Below are 18,485 nucleotides of genomic sequence, written 5' to 3' on the forward strand. Positions count from 1 at the left end.
AGGCTGAGATCTAAATGTGAAGAAGCTGATTTCTTAGCTTCTGTCCTTATAGTTAATCTGGAGACAGAATTGCAGGCTATAGATTATTTCAGCTTCTTGAGTCTTGTCCCTGGTAGAGGTTCCCTGGTCTGAAGCAGTGTCAAGTTTGGACATAGGGAAGTCTTTGGAGAAAAGCAGGGCAAGTGGAGAATCATGACAGACTTTTTGCACAAAACTAGATGTGGCCACTGGGCAACTTCATTATACATCATTTTTAGATGGATGGAAGACAACATTGTCTTGTATGTTGGGATAGAAAGTGAAGGAAAGGCAGAAGGGTTTTTCTTGGCTCAGAAAGGAGAAATATGTTAACTGGAGAAATTCAACATAGTGGTGACTTCTCCTGATGTCCTGAAGGTGAGCCCTGCTGGCCAGTCTGGGGGCGTTTATAAAAAGGGGCTGCATGTACATTTTTATTTTCTTGTTGGAAGTATTGTGGAAGCAGTAAAAAACTTCTGTCAACAGAGACAAAATGCAGTGGGAAAAAAATGCTCTTTAGGCAAGCAAATAATTGCATTTGGGTGGTCTGTGGTGATGGAATTGAGACATCATAATCAGTTCTCTGCTTGGCCCTTTGAATATAGTCAGTGCAGTCACCATCCTTTCAACAGACTTGCACCAGGTTTGGGTTAAGGTGAAGCCAATGGAAATATTTTGTGGTGCGTAGGAGGATGGAATCAATTGCTATGATTTCTTTCACATCATGACTTGCCCAATGAGCCAAATCAGTCATTGACGTATTAGAATATGCAACACAAGTTTATAGAACCCTCTGATGTTGCATTTTCTCTGGCCATTAGGTAGTTACAGTGGTCATAGATGGTAGCTTGGCTGTGGGCCTAAGGCCTGCCTGGCATGCAATAAGCCTGGATTGGGCTCAAAGGCAACTCAAGATTGAAATGTGAGCTTCTGAAGGGCAGAAACACATGGCTGTTTGGTTCATGCTGTATGACCAGCACCCAGAACCATGCTTGGCATGGGGAATTAACTCAATATGTATCTGTTCAGTTTATTTTAAAAAAGAAATTAAAGCCTAGGGGTGGTGGGCAATGAGGTTATCAGATGTTCAGTATTGCTATTTGATAATTAAAAACAAAAAATAGAGTTCTTGCTGTGGTGAAGTGGGTTAAGGATTTGACTCCAGCATCTTGGGTCACTGCAGAGGTGCAGGTTTGATCCTCGGTCTGGTGCAGTGGGTTAAAGAATCCAATATTTCCATAGCTGTACCATAGGTTGCAACAGTGGCTTGGATTAGATACCTGGTCTGGGAATTTCCATATGTCATGGGTGTAGCCTTAAAAAAAAATCCAAGATATTTAAATCTGAGATTGAGATTTGGGTGTTACTAATTATCTCCAAGACCTGAGAGACATTATGTACCCAGTAATAAGTTCCCCACCTGTAAGATAAAATGTCTCTTTCCACCCTAACATTCTATACAGGCTTTATTTTTCTACAAATACATTTACTCCACAAGGTTTGTTGTTTGTTTGTTTTTTCAAATTGCCCTTAGCATTTCAGTTTTTAAATTCTTTGACACCATCCTTAAAGAGCTTGCATTTGAGAAGTTTGCAGAACAAGGTCCATGGATCTGGCTCTCAAATGCATAGACTGTTCTTTGCCCTCTGGCTTAACTACCCTGCCCATATTTTTAAAGAGGGGGGAAAAGATAAAGAACATATTTGAGAGCGGGAACATAAGACAAGATAAAAGCTCTTGCCTTTGTCCTCCTACAAAATGTAGAAGATCAGAATTTATGATCTTACCCACGGCTCTCCAGCTAAGAATTTTTAAATCCCTACTGTTGTCAAGTCTAAACTCCTCCTTCAGATTATGGAGTTCTTGAGAAAACAGCAATTGTGCCAAATACATCTATTTGCCCACCCCAACCTCCAATTGAAATAAAACTATAGGTAAGTTTCTATTGAATTAATTCATATATAAATAGTTGAGGTTGGAATTGGAACTGGCACCAAAATGCAGGAATTAATGAGTCAAGGAGCTGAGTAGAGGTAATAATGTAGCATCCATGAAACAGAGGAGGGCAAAATACTGAAAAGCTTGGACTGTCTCAATTAGTGGTGCAGTTAAAGCTTGAGATTCATAAAGCAGCTGCTTCCAAAGGTGGGGCATCTAAAAGTTGGTGAGGCCCCACCTCCCCCTCCCACCAAGGTCTGATGACATCAGGTATGGAAGAGACTATAGTAAAGTGGATGGCACATCCCCATTTAGAGGGAAGCTGAATGCCACTGTGTTCCTGCTGAGTGATGCTAATACATGAATATTGCCAGACCTTATCATTTTTCAAAAAAAAAAAAAAAACTGGACATGTGGTTGTTTATGTAAAATTTGATCTTTACACTTTGGCAGTGATTTCTAATATTTTTAAAATATCGCATGGCCAAAAAAGCCCTCCCAAGCCCTGTCTGTTTACCAACAGATCTACTAATTAAAGAGAGATGATACCATAATATTCAGTCAAGGCAATAGGGATTTGGGTTAAGTTCTGAAACTGTTTTCAGACCAAGATGAAGTACTGTCTCACTTGAATATCCTAGATTGGTGTCAGCATTCTGACACCCAGGGGTTTTTGACTGCATTGTTCTTTGCTTTGCAGAAGGCTTTAGTGTCTGCTCTTGACTTACCCCTCTGCCACTGGATCTGAGCCTAAATATCTGAAGCTCCCACTCATGCTCAGGCTAGAGAAAAGATGTTAAATTAACATGCAGATTTCTGATTGGAGGAGACAGCCTGATATGGAAATTTGGAAAACTGGTTTGTGCACCTTGAAGACCACCTCATATGACCTGCCATGATTATAACACCACAGCACACTATGTTGGCTGTCCCTTCCCAACTCCCCAGAAAGGGAGCTCCAAGGCTGTGTCTGTCTCCTTCTCTGTCATGTCCTGTTACCTGATGCCATTTTCTCAACTCTGATGTCAAGTTTCGTTGCTCTCTATAGACACAGCTTCGGCCATCCTCGTCCAATACCCATCCTCACAGATGGAAATGTTGAAAACATAAGCTCAGATTTGTGAATCGGATGTGTCTTCTTACTATAATGATGTGAAGGTAGAGGAGTGGCCATCAGAGGCCATTGTGCTAGGCTCAATCCTCCACATTCTCTTCCTATGAATCAGGCATTTTCTTTTGTCCTTTTTTTTGTTATGGCCTTAACTCACCATGTTTGGACAAAAACTCACACTAACATTATTCAAATCCATTTCTTTCTTTAATGTTGGATTCACAAGCTGTATTTCTATGGCATAATTATTTAGCAGTCACATAAAACGTGTATCTGGTCATTCTTAACAGGCTCATTTATACATGGGCCACATAAAATTTGCATTCTTCCACCGCGACTCATTTATTAATGGTAATAAATACACCCGGCAACAGGCCAAGCACACTTCAGAGGCTTGTAACTTCAGAATGGTCAAAGTAGATGTAAAATGTAATGTGGTTTTTTTTTTTTTTTGATAACTTAAAAAAAAAACCTTTTATAGATCTTGGAAGTGAAAAGAGAGAGAGAGAAACAAGGACGTAAAGGAAGGAAGGGAGGGAGGGAGGAAAGAAAGAGGGTGACAGAAAGAAAGGGGGGGAAAGGAAAATTTCTAGGGGTGTATTAATAGGTTCAAAAGGTATGTCTTTCCCCAGAAAGAAAGCTTATTCCTACAGTGAAGTTCAGAGAGAGGGAAGGAAAAGTAGGTGTGGCAGATCTTTCCTTTTTTGAAAAAAGACTTCTATGGCTACATCAACGTGATTTCTATGTACATAGCATGTTAGATTTTATGACTGAGGCAGTCTTCAACCTTTTTATGACCACTCAGCATGCTCCCTAAGATACAGAGGTTTGTTCATGGGTCAGAAAAGTATAAAACCTCAAGACCATGGCAGGGGGGTATACATATGCAATAAAGGGCAATCATTACGTGAATATTGGTGAGAATTAATAGCACTTTATTTTGTGGCTCACTGAAATGTGTGGTTGATACTGTTCAGAAGTACTTCTTGGCGGTTTTAATAGAATCCATGTGTGTGTATGTGTCAGGACTTGGAGCACAAGCCATCCTAACGGGGGCTGAGGCTCTGCAGACCTCTCAGGCTTTCCCATGTCTTTTTTTAAATTAGAGTTTCAGTCCAGTGAAATCCTAAAGCAAATGAGAATGAATCTACAGAAGGGAAATGAGTTCAGGGAAGAATTTAAAGCAACAAAACCCTTTAAGTTAATTCTTAATAGGCTTTTCCCTCTTCTTTGACCAAGGTTCTTCTGTTAAATGCCTCACAGCTTCAAGGGCTAATGACAGTTCTTATCTCACACATAGAATCCAAAATAGTTGAACGCAGAACCAGGGAGGAGAACACTGGTTGCCTGGGGATGAGGATAGAGGAGATGGGAGATATTGGTCAAAGGCGCCAGACTTTCCATTGTGAGTAAGTTCTGGGAGCTAATGTTTGGCATGGTGACTATAGTCAATACCGGACTCTACACTTGAAAATTTGCCGAGAGGATATATCTTAAATGTTCTCTATACACACAAATGGATAACTATGTGAAACGATGGAGTACATTGATTATGGTCAACATTCTACAATGTATGTTAACCCATCACTTGAGACACCTTAAAATTGCATTGTGCAACCTAAATATATCCAAGTTTAATTTGCCAATCATACCTCAGTAAAGCTGGGGATAAAAGATATACCAAGGATGAATGACAGTTGCAATTTTAGATGCTTGTGTGACTCTTACATTAATATCTTACTCCATGATGGGGCAAAACTTGAGAAACTGGACTTGTGTCAATTCTTGGAAGTATCAGGCATGAACCATACCTGTGTCTGCCCACTGTGTATCCCGGGGGCTGAGTGCTCTACCAAATATATACAGACTTTTATTAATATACGGTAGAATAGGAGTTTCCATCATGGCTCAGTGGTTAATGAACCTAACTAGTATCCATGAGGACACAGGTTTGATCCCTGGCCTTGTTCAGTGGGGTAAGGATCTGGCATTGCCGTGAGCTGTGATGTAGGTTGCAGATGCAGCTCGGATCCTGTGTTGTTGTGGCTGTGGTGTAGGCCAGTGGCTACAGCTCCAATTCAACCCCTAGCCTGGGAACTTCCATATGCTGTGAGTGCAGCCCTAAAATGACAAAAAATAAAATACATATATTGGAATGATGGGAGGGAAGGAAGGAAGAGGGGAGGAAGGGAAGAAGGCTATTTTTTATAGCATCTAGGGCTCCGAATAGTCCTTGTGTTCTTACTAATCAGGCTCTACAGTAGTCATCAGAGCCTACAATTGGTACACAGTCCATGTGCTAGTACCCATGGCATGTGGCCAACACATTCCTGGATTATACTTTAAATATATTTGGAGAAGTGAATGAATTATGTCTCTTTAGTTCCCTGTAAATACTGTCTGGAAAACAGTAAGTAGTCAACTTTTTGTAGACTTAACGAGTAATAAATTGAAGGCAGTTTCTTTCAAATATTACTGAAATAATTCTACAGTTACCAAACTTCTTCCCAGTAATAATGGGATCTGCAGAAGGCAGTCTCAATCGACTCTGTGTGGCCAGTCCTGGAATCTTTGAACCACTGCTTCCCCCAGGCAGCAGCCCCACCTTTATTCATCTCCATCATTCTCTCAGTGAATTCCCTGTTTGCAGTGCACAGTTAGTAGCTCGATGGGGAGTTATCACTCTTACAACCAAAGTCCTCTAAGCATTGTTTTTCTACTTGAAAAATGGACTATACCTCATGACTTCTAGAAGACAAGTTTCAAAACTCTGTAAACTCTGGTTTGGTGCTATCACGAGAGATGAAAAGAGAAGAAGAAAGAGGTTAGGTCTGTTGCAAGGAAATCACTGGTCTAAAAGCTGGAATCAGTCCAGCTAGGGCCTCCTTGCAAAGGTAACATTCCCAGCTGATCGCTAGAGAAGGGACAGTCTTAACCCTCCAAGCTGAGATGAGAGGATGAGATGTACGTTTATATTTAGGGCAGTAAGCCTCCTTTGCTTCCCTAATTAACAGAGTTGGGGAAGATTGAGGTCCAAGATGGGGGAGAAGGCGTTGATCAGGAGGCCCTTGGCAAAGAGAAGGTGAGGTAACTGTTATCTGAGAGGTTTAAGTTAATGGACAGCCCGTTGGCTCCCTTCCAGACTTTCAAAGCCAGGGCTGCTTCCCTCAGGGAAGTGTACTGTTTCTGTGTGTTCATTGTTTCCGGCCTCTGTTTGTGTTCAACTGTCAAAACGACTTCAGTGTTGCTACTTCTACTACAGTGTGCGATTTGGTTTATGTACCAGAAGAATCGGACCTGACTGAGCAGTTTCTCAGATTTATTTTTTTCTAACATCTATGAAATTTTTTTTTAAATGAGAGCCGTGAATATAAAATGCATTGTCATAGACTTGGATCAATAATTACTCCAGGAAATTACAAGCATATTACTAGGTTCAGCTGTATTAGTGAAGCTTCAGAAGTTCCTTAGGTTCAATATTTTTATTAGTCCTAAGATAAAATTTAATGTAGCCTTTTTCTTAAAATGTTTTAATGAACATGAACTATAGAAGACAGTTCTAAATACAATTGAATTATGACTGTATTTTACTATGCATTGGGAAATGGTGTGATCAGAGTTAATATTGATTAGACCTAGCTGTTCAATAGCTAGGATAAATATGCATTTCTTTTTATTAGAAATCTATCATACCCAAGGCAGAGGCCAACATGTTGGCTTTGTAAATCACATAGTTCTGTCCAACAGTTTAGATTATAGACCAGAAAGAGTCTGTTATAAGTCCACCATTCCTGGAGTCAGGTGGGAAATTAGGAGAAGAAGAAGGTCAGAAAAAGCATGGAGAGAAGCTTGGTAGTTTCTGAGCATCTCCTGGGAAGTATCCTGGGACAGGCAGAGGTGCTCACAGACTCACATGAGGTTTTTATTTTGGTACTTTCCTTTATAAATGGGAGGAAAGAATTAATACAGTCAGCCTACCAGTCTATTCCCTAAGTGAATAGAGACTTACCAACTAAGGCCAATCATAAACCAATTCCAGAGCATATCAGAGACTTTGGTATACTGGAAGGCAACTTCTTCCAAAACAGGCTTCCACTGGGATATGAAACAGTGTCATAATTTCCATTATTATTTAGGTTGTATCAAAATATTAAGTAAGCTTTGCCAATATTTAATATATGGATCAACCATAGCAGATACATATAATTTATTAACACATACATACACACACATGCATATATATATATATCAAAAATGCTTGCTAATTTCTCTCTCTCAATTTTTTTGGGGGAGTGGGGCGTGACCTCAGCCTGTGGACATCAAACCTGAGCCAGATATTAAACCTGAGCCATATGAGTGACCTAAGTTGCTACAGTGACAACACCAGATCCTTAACCTCCTGTACAACAAGGGAACTCTGCCAATTTCTATTTTAACTGATGAGATGTGCTCTCAGCCACTGCTGTCTGGCTTAGAAACACTTATTTCCTAAAACCCAGCAGGGAGACTCTGCCTCATTAACTCATCCCATGCCCAGAGTCTTCATTTCTTTCCAGAATTATTTGTGGTACATCATCGGACCACCTTGGTCACCAAGAGCTCCAATGCCTAGGGTAGTGAATGATAGTCCTATTCTAAGTTTCCTTCCATTTTTAAAGACTTCTAGAGGGATTTCAGCCTTGAGCTTTACAGATTACTTACTGAAAAGAGCCCTGGAGTTATTGCTATCCATTGGGTAATTAGGTAGTTCCAAGGAAAATAATAAAACTATTTTGTGCCTGGGAGATTAGAATGGCACACGGTGACTCATATTAGTCAGCTGAGTAATTATGTAATTACAGAAGAAGGGGAAGAAAACCCTTCAGATTGTTTTTCCTAAGAGGCTCTTTTGGAAGCGTTCCAGCCCATCAGGTACTTATGTAATTAGGTCGGGGGCACAATCCATAAGGAAAGGCTGGGGAAGGGTGTTCATTAAAAAAAATGTTTATGTAGAAGAACCTGGTGGAAGAAGAAAAAAAAAGTGTTTAAAAGATTCACTCAGCCTCTCCACCTACTAAACGTCATAGCACGCTTTAGAGAACGTGGGATTCCATAGGAACCTGAGGCCGTGTCCATGGGGAGACTATGCTGATGGGCTGTGGCATGTTTAGAATCATCATGACCATTCATTAAGCCTTTGCTGGGGGCTCTCTTCCAATCACTCAGTCCAGGGACTCTTGTGTTTTTCCTATTTTTCCCTATTATTTCTGCAGAGAAATAAATTGAGAGGCTCAAAGTATTCGAACCGAGGTCCTCTGGGTTCCAACACCTGCTCTTCCCACTGCACCGTGTTGCCGACCAACATTTCTGGATTGAATGACACAGGCTATCCTGCTTGCTTAGATTAACAGGATTATGGCTCATTTTTTCTCTTTCTTTTGTATAAATCTTATCTGCACAATGAAAAACACTGGATTGAAAATCCTTAACTTGGTGATTTGGGCCATTTCACTTACCAGTCTGTCTTGCCTGCATGGTTGGTCTGAATAACTCCACCTTGCAGAACAGTTTGTACAAAGCAGCCGCTTCCCACAATTTATGATACCCCACTTAAATGCATCCAGCTTTCCTACATTAATGCACATCAGTAGAGGCAGAATATTGATATTTTGAAGGGATGTATTATGATGTCAAAGAGCTTATTTCATTGTCCAAGTTTTGCTTATAAATATTCACTAAGGTTAAAAAATGTTTATAATTTTGGAAGTTCCCACTGTGGTGCAGCAGAAAGAAATCCAACCAGTATCCATGAGGAAGCAGTTTCAATCCCTGGCCTTGCTTTGTGGGTCCAGGATCTGGTGTTGCTGTGAGCTGTGGTGTAGGTTGCAGACATGGCTCAGATCCTGCATTTCTGTGGCTGTGGTTGTGGCTGGGGCTGGCAGCTGCAGCTCCAATTTGACCCCCAGCCTGGGAACTTCCATAATGCTGCTGGTGCAGCCCCAAAAAGCAAAAAAAAAAAAAAAAAAAAAAAAGTTTATAATTGTATCTACATTGCTGAGACATTCTGAATGTGTTGATTTATCTACATGGTGGCAAAAAAAAAAAAAAAACTAACTAGAGGATTCTCTGGCCAGAGACACTTACTCTCAGCTATCTTTACTCTTTATCTGATTGTTGTGCTTCATCCAGCAATGCTTCGATAGTTTTAGGGGATGAAAAAGATTTATCTTCAGAAAGAGAAATTAAGGTCACTTCTCTGTTTAGTTCAGCAATGATATAAATGTCCCTGGTAGAGAAATAAAACCAGGCATAGTTTTCAGCTGATCTGGAGAAATCTTACAGCTTAGGCAGGTTGAAGTAGCCCAAAATAAGAAACGGGACTCTTCAGAGATGCCTCTGAAAAGGTTGACATTCCAGGAACTGGGAGAAAGAACCACGTTTAGAGGCTGAGGCTTGTCAGAAACATGTTTCTCTGCCAGTTCTAGACAATTTTGTCCTCTTCCTCTTCATGTAATTAGACTGAGAATTGACAAAGGGCCACCAAACACTGATTTAGAGTTTCAAGAATTTGAGCATTGACTTTGGAATATATGTGATACAGACTAGAAATTTTTCCTTGCTAATTTCCACCATTCTGGCCCTTCTTTTTCCAACTGAGATACTTGCTCTGAAAAAGTTGGCAGTCTTTCTGGGATAGGCTGTGAGGCTCATAAAGGCACGAGGGCATACTCTGTACATTTAGCCCGTGACAGCCATCTTATGTGTTGTTGAGAATTAAAGCATATGATTTTAGCTCAGCATCTTCATCTTGGTTGGACTTTTAGATATAAAAGGATGATGGCTCTGGGTTATTTCCTGTAGAATTAATGAACATCTCAGGTGTTTGATCGGAGCTGCCTAATTTGCTGAACTTATTCATTTGATAAATATTTCTGGTACTGTGAATGAATAAGATAAAGTTCCCTCTCTTAAAGACCTCAAAGCCTAGAAAAAGGAAGATCTGTAGAAAGGTAATTGGTTGTGACTAATAGAATCAAGCAAACAGGAAGAAGACACTGTTAACTCTTTGGGGAGAGAAAGCTTCATGGAAGAAGGTATATTTACTCTGGATTTTTAAAAATAATTAAGAGTTTTCTAGGCAGATGAGGAAGGGAATTTCAGAAAGATGGGAAAGCATGTGCCAAGCTTACATAAATGGGTCAAGTTTCTATACTCATGGAGTTTCACGTGACAGCATTCAGATGGTATGTTGGGATGGCTTTGGAAGAATTAAACCTGAAGAGCTCTGCCTCACCCACTCCAGGCTGGGCATGGGGAAAGCAGACAGCAGGTTCTCCGTCACAGGGTCAACTTTCCTTGAGTGCACGAGATACTTTCATTACCTTACAGTCAAAGTTATCACGAGATGGTCAGTATTTTACAAAAGGATTGATCCTGAAGATAAGACTCTTGAACTAATACTTTTTAAATGATGCTTTACTTCTCAAAAAGCACATGATTTAAGAAATAGTAACATTATGGGAGTTCCTTTCATAGCTCAGTGGTTAACAAATCCAACTAGAACCAGGGGGTTGCAGGTTCCATCCCTGGCCTCGCTCAGTGGGTTAAGGATCCAGCGTTGCCATGAGCTTTTGTGTAGGTTGCAGACACAGCTCAGATCTCATGTTGCTGTGGCTGTGGCGTAGGTTGGCAGGTACAGCTCCCATTAGACTCCTAGCCTGGGAACCACCATATACTGTGGGTGTGGCCCTAGAAAAGACAAAAAAAAAAAAAAGAGAGAGGGAAAGAAAGAAGAGATATTAACATTATGTCCTGTCGCACTTGAGTGAAAAGTTTTTTAGAAGGAAAGTATTACATGTGTTTGGTTCAAGAAGTCAAGTAGTTCTACCTGACTCATAAGAAAACAGCAACACCATGCTCCCCCATTTTCCAACAGTGATTCCTGTTCCCTTGAGGCAACTGTTTTCAACTTTTCAGCAATTTTCTTTTTATTCTATTTTAATATTCCTAATTTATCTGTTCATAGTGGGTTTTTTTTGATTATTCAGTTTTAGAAACATTTACTGGCATGCAATTGTAGAGATAAAGATTTAACTCTTTCATATGCTTTTCAGTTCCCCACCCTTATTTTCCAGTATAGCAATATCACAATTTTAACTCAACTATATTACACATATGATTGTACAAACATTGCTTTTGATGAAATTGCCATATTCTATGATTAAATTTCCTCCTGTCATATAAATTGGCTTGTTTCTTGTTGACCATCCGTTCCTCTTTGACTCAACCTACACTTTAGTGTTTTAATTCCCTTTGGTCTGCTAAGTTTCCTGTATGTTTTCCAGCAAATTTTGTTGAAGTCTTTTATCTGCTGTCATCTCCTCTTTCATTCCCTTTAACCTTGTGGATTTATGCCTTTAGGGAGGAGGTAGGGATAAATGTGTGTCTTTGATATACTGTGTTTAACAAGGGTGGAATAAGGCTTTCTATGTGGGACCACAGAAAAGGCAGAAGTAGGATTTTAAGTGAGAATGTTTAATCATCACAGAGGAAAAGCAGGTGTTGAGATAGAGCAGAGTTTAAACTACTTGTCAGGTATATGAGAAACACAGATAAAATACATGTATGGAGGAGGGATAAAAAAGTATACTTGTCGCTGTGAACATTTCTGTTTGTAAATTAAGGAGAGGGGGAGTTTTTGGAGCAATATGACAGGTTTTAGCCCACGGGTTTTAAAGAAAGGAAAAGGGAAACTTGCAAATACTTTCAAAAAACTATCTAAAGATGCTTTGTTCCTGAAAACCAAAGTAGAGTCCAACCTCTTTGACTCATATGTATGTAAAAATATGAAACTCACGAGAGGAGGGTAAGGGTATTAGCAAATATCAGGTCATAAATCTCTGAATTAGTATAGGAAGATTTATTATTAATAGAACTTTATTCTGTCACTTCTCTCTTTAAAAATAAGACCATATATTCAATTCAATTGATATTTTTGAGGGTACTACAATTAATTCATTAGGAACTCTGTGTTCTCAGACAACAGATACTTCAAAGAAGTTATAGTTAAGAAAAGATGATGAGACAAAAGTACAAATAAAATAATGCAAGGTGAACTAACCTAAGTGGGAGAGAACATGAGAGCACTGAGATTTTGTGCAGATGAGAAACTGCTTTTATGCTTGAAGGAGATAACGTCTTAAAAGGCCCCTGCAATTTAGGATTTTTCAGGCAAAAAGAAATAGTGGAGTTCCCATCGTGGCACAGTGGTTAACGAATCTGACTAGGAACCATGAGGTTGCGAGTTTGATCCCTGCCCTTGCTCAGTGGGTTAACTATCCGGTGTTGCTGTGAGCTGTGGTGTAGGTTGCAGATGTGGCTCGGATCCCGCGTTGCTGTGGCTCTGGCGTAGGCTGGTGGCTGCAGCTCCGATTCAGCCCCTAGCCTGGGAACCTCCACATGCCGCAGGAGCGGCCCAAGAAATGGCAAAAAGACAAAAAAAAAAAAAAAAGAAAGAAAGAAAAGAAATGGCGAGGAATATGTTCTCTGAAGAGACAGAATACACAGTGACATAAGGCATGGGATGCTCGCTGCCTCAGAAGGACAGCCAACAGTGAATGTGGGCAGAAACCTTCAGACCAATACTTTGAAAGTGTTCATTAAGAGACTTCCATGATATAAATTGATGCCAATTACACAGGGCTTTTATGAGGGTATTTGAGGCCTTCTCCATATTCCTTCACCTATGGGTTCTGAACATTTTGACATAAAGAAATAGGAATCAGACACGGATCAAATTACCAGCAGAATTGCTAGCACAGGAGCAGGGTATAGTTGGATCAGGATCTTCATCAGGCTTCCTAACTTTTGCACGTATTTGTCTCCAGAGCATGTAGACAACCACAAGCCTGTAGGTCCAAGGTGGTGTCAGTGGAAGACAGGGGACCAGGGATTGCTCCTAACAGATGATGTCAAAGAAATCAGCCAAAGCTCAGCTATATCTGTGTACACACCCATCTTTACCCCAGTCTCACCAGACTTGACAGAACTGAATGTCCTCTTTGGTGCTCTGTCTTGAAGGAGGGACTACAAGTGATATTCCCCCTGTGGAATTGCAATGGAGACTTAGTGTTGTATGTCTCCACCAACCACCAACAGCCTTGACTGCAGGTGGAAGAATCCATTTTTTTTTAATTTTATGATTTTTATTTTTTTCCATTGCAGTTGATTTATAGTGTTCTGTTAATTTCTACTGTATAGCAAAGTGAACCAGTCTCACATGTGTGTGTGTGGTGTGTGTTTTTCTTTTTTCTCACATTATTCTTCATCATATTCCATCACAAGTGACTGGATATAGTTCCCTGTGCTATGAAGAATCTATTTAGGCTTCAGAGGAGCATGGGGAGCCACTAAAAACCTTGGAATAAGATGCTAGGGTAGAGCTACTCTTGAGGAAGAAAAAGTAGGCAAAATATTTTAGAGCAGGGTGGAAATAAAGGTAGGGCAAGCAAGTGGGATAGTGTGATAACAGGAGCAGAAAAAAGAGAAGGAAAAATCTAAAGCATTTACTGACCATGGGTGTGGAAAGATGGGACAAAGGTGAGGAAAGGGATGCAAAACACATTCTTGGATAGTTTGAAGAGGGGAGCAGAAGGTCCGTGGTTCAAATCTGGGTGGCAGGATTAATGATCATTCCATTCACGCACTGGAGAAGTTATTAGAAGTGGAAACGGGAGAGGGAATAAGTTGTTTGTTGCACATAATGCGTTTGAGTTATCAAACCACAGGAAAATGTTCAGAGCGTACTGGAAATGTGGATATAACTTGAGAACATCAGGGCCCAAAGAGATATCTGGCATGAAAATTAGTAAATCACTAAGCTCCCTATTTAACTCAACTGACCGCTTCCCCCAGATTTACAACTTCATTAACAACAACAACAAAGAGTCTATGTTGATTTATGCTATGATTCATACTCTCTGCCTCATCAATGGCTATCCATTTAAGTAGCTCCAAAATTGTTACCTTTCTTTTATAAGGGTGACTGTTGATTAACTCTGGTGAGCCACTTCATGTCCTAGTGCCTGACTCCTCATGGATAAAGTGTGGGTAGTAACAGCACTTATCTCAAAGGGGAGTGGGAATTCGATGAGATAATATCTTTAAAGTGCCTAGAACCATGTCTGGCACGTGGTGAATCCAGTCAAAATGTTACAGCTCTTACAGTGCTTTTGTTTTGCTCTGGTCATGGATAAGGTGAGATCTTGCTGGTTTTTGGATTCCTCACAGTGTTATCAAATTTGGTATCCAGCAAGTACTCAGTAAATGCTCATGGTAGAGTAGTGAACCTTAGGTTGAGAGAATCATCACCACCACTCATCTTCTGAGGCTTGACCTGTGGAGCAATTTGCCAAACATCATAAAGCCAACAAGCAGAAAGGTTTTTTTTTTTTTTTTTTTTTTTTTTTTTGTCTTTTTGCCATTTCTTGGGCCGCTCCACGGCATATGGAGTTTCCCAGGCTAGGGGTCTAATAGGAGCTGTAGCTGCCAGCCTATGCCAGAGCCACACAACACGGGATCCGAGCCGCGTCTGCGACCTACACCACAGCTCACGGCAACGCCGGATCGTTAACCCACTGAGCAAGGGCAGGGACCGAACCCGCAACCTCATGGTTCCTAGTCGGATTCGTTAACCACTGCGCCACGACGGGAACTCCCAAGCAGAAAGTTTTTAAGATTTAAGTGTAGGTCTTTGGATTTCAAATTCAATACCCTTTCCCAGAAAAGCTAGATTATACTACAAACCTTGCTAATTTAGTTTCCAAAAATGTATTTGCACTCATGCTACATGGCCAATGTAAGATACTCAGAGGCTCAAACTAAGGGAGGCATGATCACCAAGGGAGGATAAAGGGAAGGGATCTCTCCTGCATTTCACTGGCCAAAGCTGATTAACCACACACCTCACCTAAACTGGTCAGAGCAGCTAGAATTGAACCTTACACCCTGCACAGAGCAGCATAGGAGTATTTGTAAAAACCCTAGGTATTATCACAATTACAGGATGGCAACTATTTTATGCCTGATTCTAGAACCCCATCTCGACTCTAACATTAAACTTCTTCCCAAATTCTTTTATAAGCTCATTGAAACTCAGTTTTGAGATAAAAGGAAGTATAATTGCCAGATTTAGCAAATAAAAATATAGCAAAACCAAGGAAAATTTGAATTTCAGGTAAATACTTTTCAGTATAAATGTATATCATGCCATATTTGGAACATACTTATATTCAGTTATTTTTCATTTATCTGGAATGCAAGTTTGATTGAATGTTCATCCCGATTTTGTGGCAACCCTACAGAAGAGCCTTACAGATGTAAAACAGGGCTGGAAATATATGAATTTTCTTGGATGGACAGTTGTACGACAGTAGAGAAAAGTTGGTTTGTATTTTCCTGAAGGTTAGCAGGAAATTCTTTCAGGAAAAATAGTGAAGATGATGGCAAAGGAACAATTATATTTTCTCTTAGCTTTACCCCAAAGCATCCTTTCTTCACCCAGACGTAGTTTCAAACTCTCCACTTAGAACCATATATATATATAGACTCTTAGGTATGACAAGAGAAGAGAATTCAGGAGAATTAAGTGTGGACCACAAGTAAGAAGTGAAACAGTCATACTTTTTTAAAGGCAAAGAAGATTGTGGACTTGAAGATGATGAGGGAGAAGACTAGGCAGAAGTAAGAGATTGTCCTGCCTCTAGCTTGTCTGAACGCACCTTTTGTTATCTTGTTTATTGCTTCTAGTTTGGTTATAGTGACTATAGTTTATAGTCACTACTCAATTGAGCTGTGACTTCAGAGCAGAACATCAAAAGTAATTAATATTGGGAAGTATCCCTAATAAGGAAAGGAAAGAACAGGAATAGGCTGAGGAGAGATATTAGCATTTTTAAGCAAAGGAAGGCACGTAGAACATAGTAACAGCAGCACCTCAGGGCTTATTACAGGGTTTTATGATGATAAACCTATTGGGTAGATATTATGGAAGGACCCCCCCACACACACACAAACACTTAAAGACAAGGTCACATAACATACTTTTGCGTCTGGCTCCTGGGCATTCCATTGCTTGTAGGGGAAGAGGCCAGACACCTATTGAACTCTTTTTAGCTCTTTGATTGTATAGTAAGTTATGAAATTAAACTTGATATCTTCACGTAGAGCATCTTAAGATAACCCTGCTGTAATCTTCCCCTCTGTCTTGTTTCAAACTGAGTCATTTACTTGTCTTTTTTCTTCTCAAGATTATAAGCTTTCTGAGGTGAGGATGGAGTGTTTATGTTTGCTTCAGACTTAATCCAAACACAGCTTCTTTTGCTTAGTGGGTCTACACAAGTGGTGTCTAAAGCAAACTGAATTGAACCCTTGGTGGCAGTCCCTGTGACCCAGAAGCTGAGCATGGTGCCAGCATTCCTGCTGGGGCTCCTTGAAGAAAAGGCAGATGTTCTTTCCTCTAGGAATCTGTGATCTATAGCGGGAAACAGTTACAATGTTCTTGAAGACACCTTGCAAACAGAAACCAAGAAACCCTGTGCAATAAATACAGCCCACATGTTCCATAAATGTTGACAGAGGGCTGATAGGTGGGGAATCGGTTTGGAAGTCACCCTGCTTTGGATGTAAGGTCAAGAGTTTTCAAACCTTCTGTACAGTACCTAAATCAAAAAAGGCACTGGGTCAAGGTCATGATCTGTGGGTAGAGCTGCTCTCTCTCTCTCCCTCACTGATTAAAATATGACCTCTCACACAATTGTCCATGACGTGCCCTGCCTGGAACAATCTTTTGAAATGTAAACTTTGGAAAGGAAAGCTGATGAAACCTTAGGGCACCATGACCCCATGCATCCCACAGAAACAGTGAATCTCCAACTCTCGGCCTGAACACCATTGTCCTTTACCATGAGAGGTTCTTAGTCTAGTGGGGGCTGGCTGGGAGTCCACAGAAACACGGCCCATAAAACCTGCTCCGGGCTAGGATCTATGGATAAATGATGGCTCAGAGGAAGTTAGTGCATCTTGTGCTGGAGAAACCAGTTCCATGTATCTCAATAATAGACAAGCCTCTCTTCACTCACTGCCCCTTCATCAATTCACCCATTGGTTTATTTATCTAGTCAGATTGTTTTTGACAAGGAGCATAGCTAAGTGTTAAAGGGAATATGTAGATGACTGGCATGTGCTTTGTAGCCTTGAGAAGCTGGTGTCTGGTAGAGGAGAGGGGCATGTGGAAACCTCTAAGCCAGTGTGAGGAGGTGAAAGAGGATGGGAGGGGTGCCGGGGTGTCCAGGTTGGGGGTTGGGGGGGGTCTTCTCTTTACCACCCCCCCCACCACCACCACCCTTGGGCAGGTCTTCAGGGCCCTGCGGAGATGGTGGTCTTTGACTTGCCCTGCCAGCTCATTTTTTGGTGCATCTGGATAGATAGGCAGAGGCACGGGATGAGCAAAGGCGGTGGGTTGGAGATCCCAGGTGTGGGAATCACCTTCTTCTACCACTTGCCCTTGGCAGGAGGAGCAGGGGTGCCAACAGTGGGAGAAGCTGAGAAGCAGGAGAAGTATGGATGCTGAAGGGGCCACAGAGCAAAGGGCCAGCACGTGGAGAGCAAACTGTGTCTCTTTAACTCTTTTGCCAAAAGCCAGCTCTGCTTGGGAATCTGAAAGGAAAACTGAGGTTATTTATGTGCTACCGCCAGCAATACATTGGAGGCCAGGAGGAGTGAGAGTTATTGAGCTGGCTCAAAGCAATCTTGATTATTGAAAATGAATGAAATTGAATTCTGCTTCCTACAGAGTCATTTATTGAGAGACTAAAGCAATTAATATTGAAAATAAAATAATTGTGAACTTCTGAACTAAATTACCATGCAGATGTAATGTACTGTCTCATCAGTCTTTAAATACTGCATGTATTAGAGACTTGTTACACCAGTCTCTGAACCCAGGTTCTCTGCATCATTATCACTTCTTCATTCTGCTTTGGCCTCAAAGCATTTCTCAAGAGTAGCAAATGAAAAGTCAAAGTTTCAGAAATATGATTCCAAATTTAAAATTCACAACCATATTGAGGTTTGAGATTTCAGTTGATAAATTAATCCTGTCATTTGGTAAATTTTTAAAAAAGAAGAAGAACTGGTAAGTTTCCCCGCAGTTCCTTGATAGCAAGAGGAATTTTTGCATATTACTGCTAATTTGGCATCATCCTGGAGTACCTGTTGCCAAGTACCAGGCATGCATTTGATGAATGATTCTAGCAGCCTCAAGCATCCTTGGGATAATTGATTTATGTACGAGGGCCCTTGAAAATTGAAAGTGCATTGTATATACAGAGGTAGTACATATATTGTAACTCATACAAGTTCCAACTTGAGTCCCTTTGTT

Source organism: Sus scrofa, chromosome 13, assembly GCF_000003025.6.
Source record: "Sus scrofa isolate TJ Tabasco breed Duroc chromosome 13, Sscrofa11.1, whole genome shotgun sequence".
NCBI lineage: Eukaryota > Metazoa > Chordata > Mammalia > Artiodactyla > Suidae > Sus > Sus scrofa.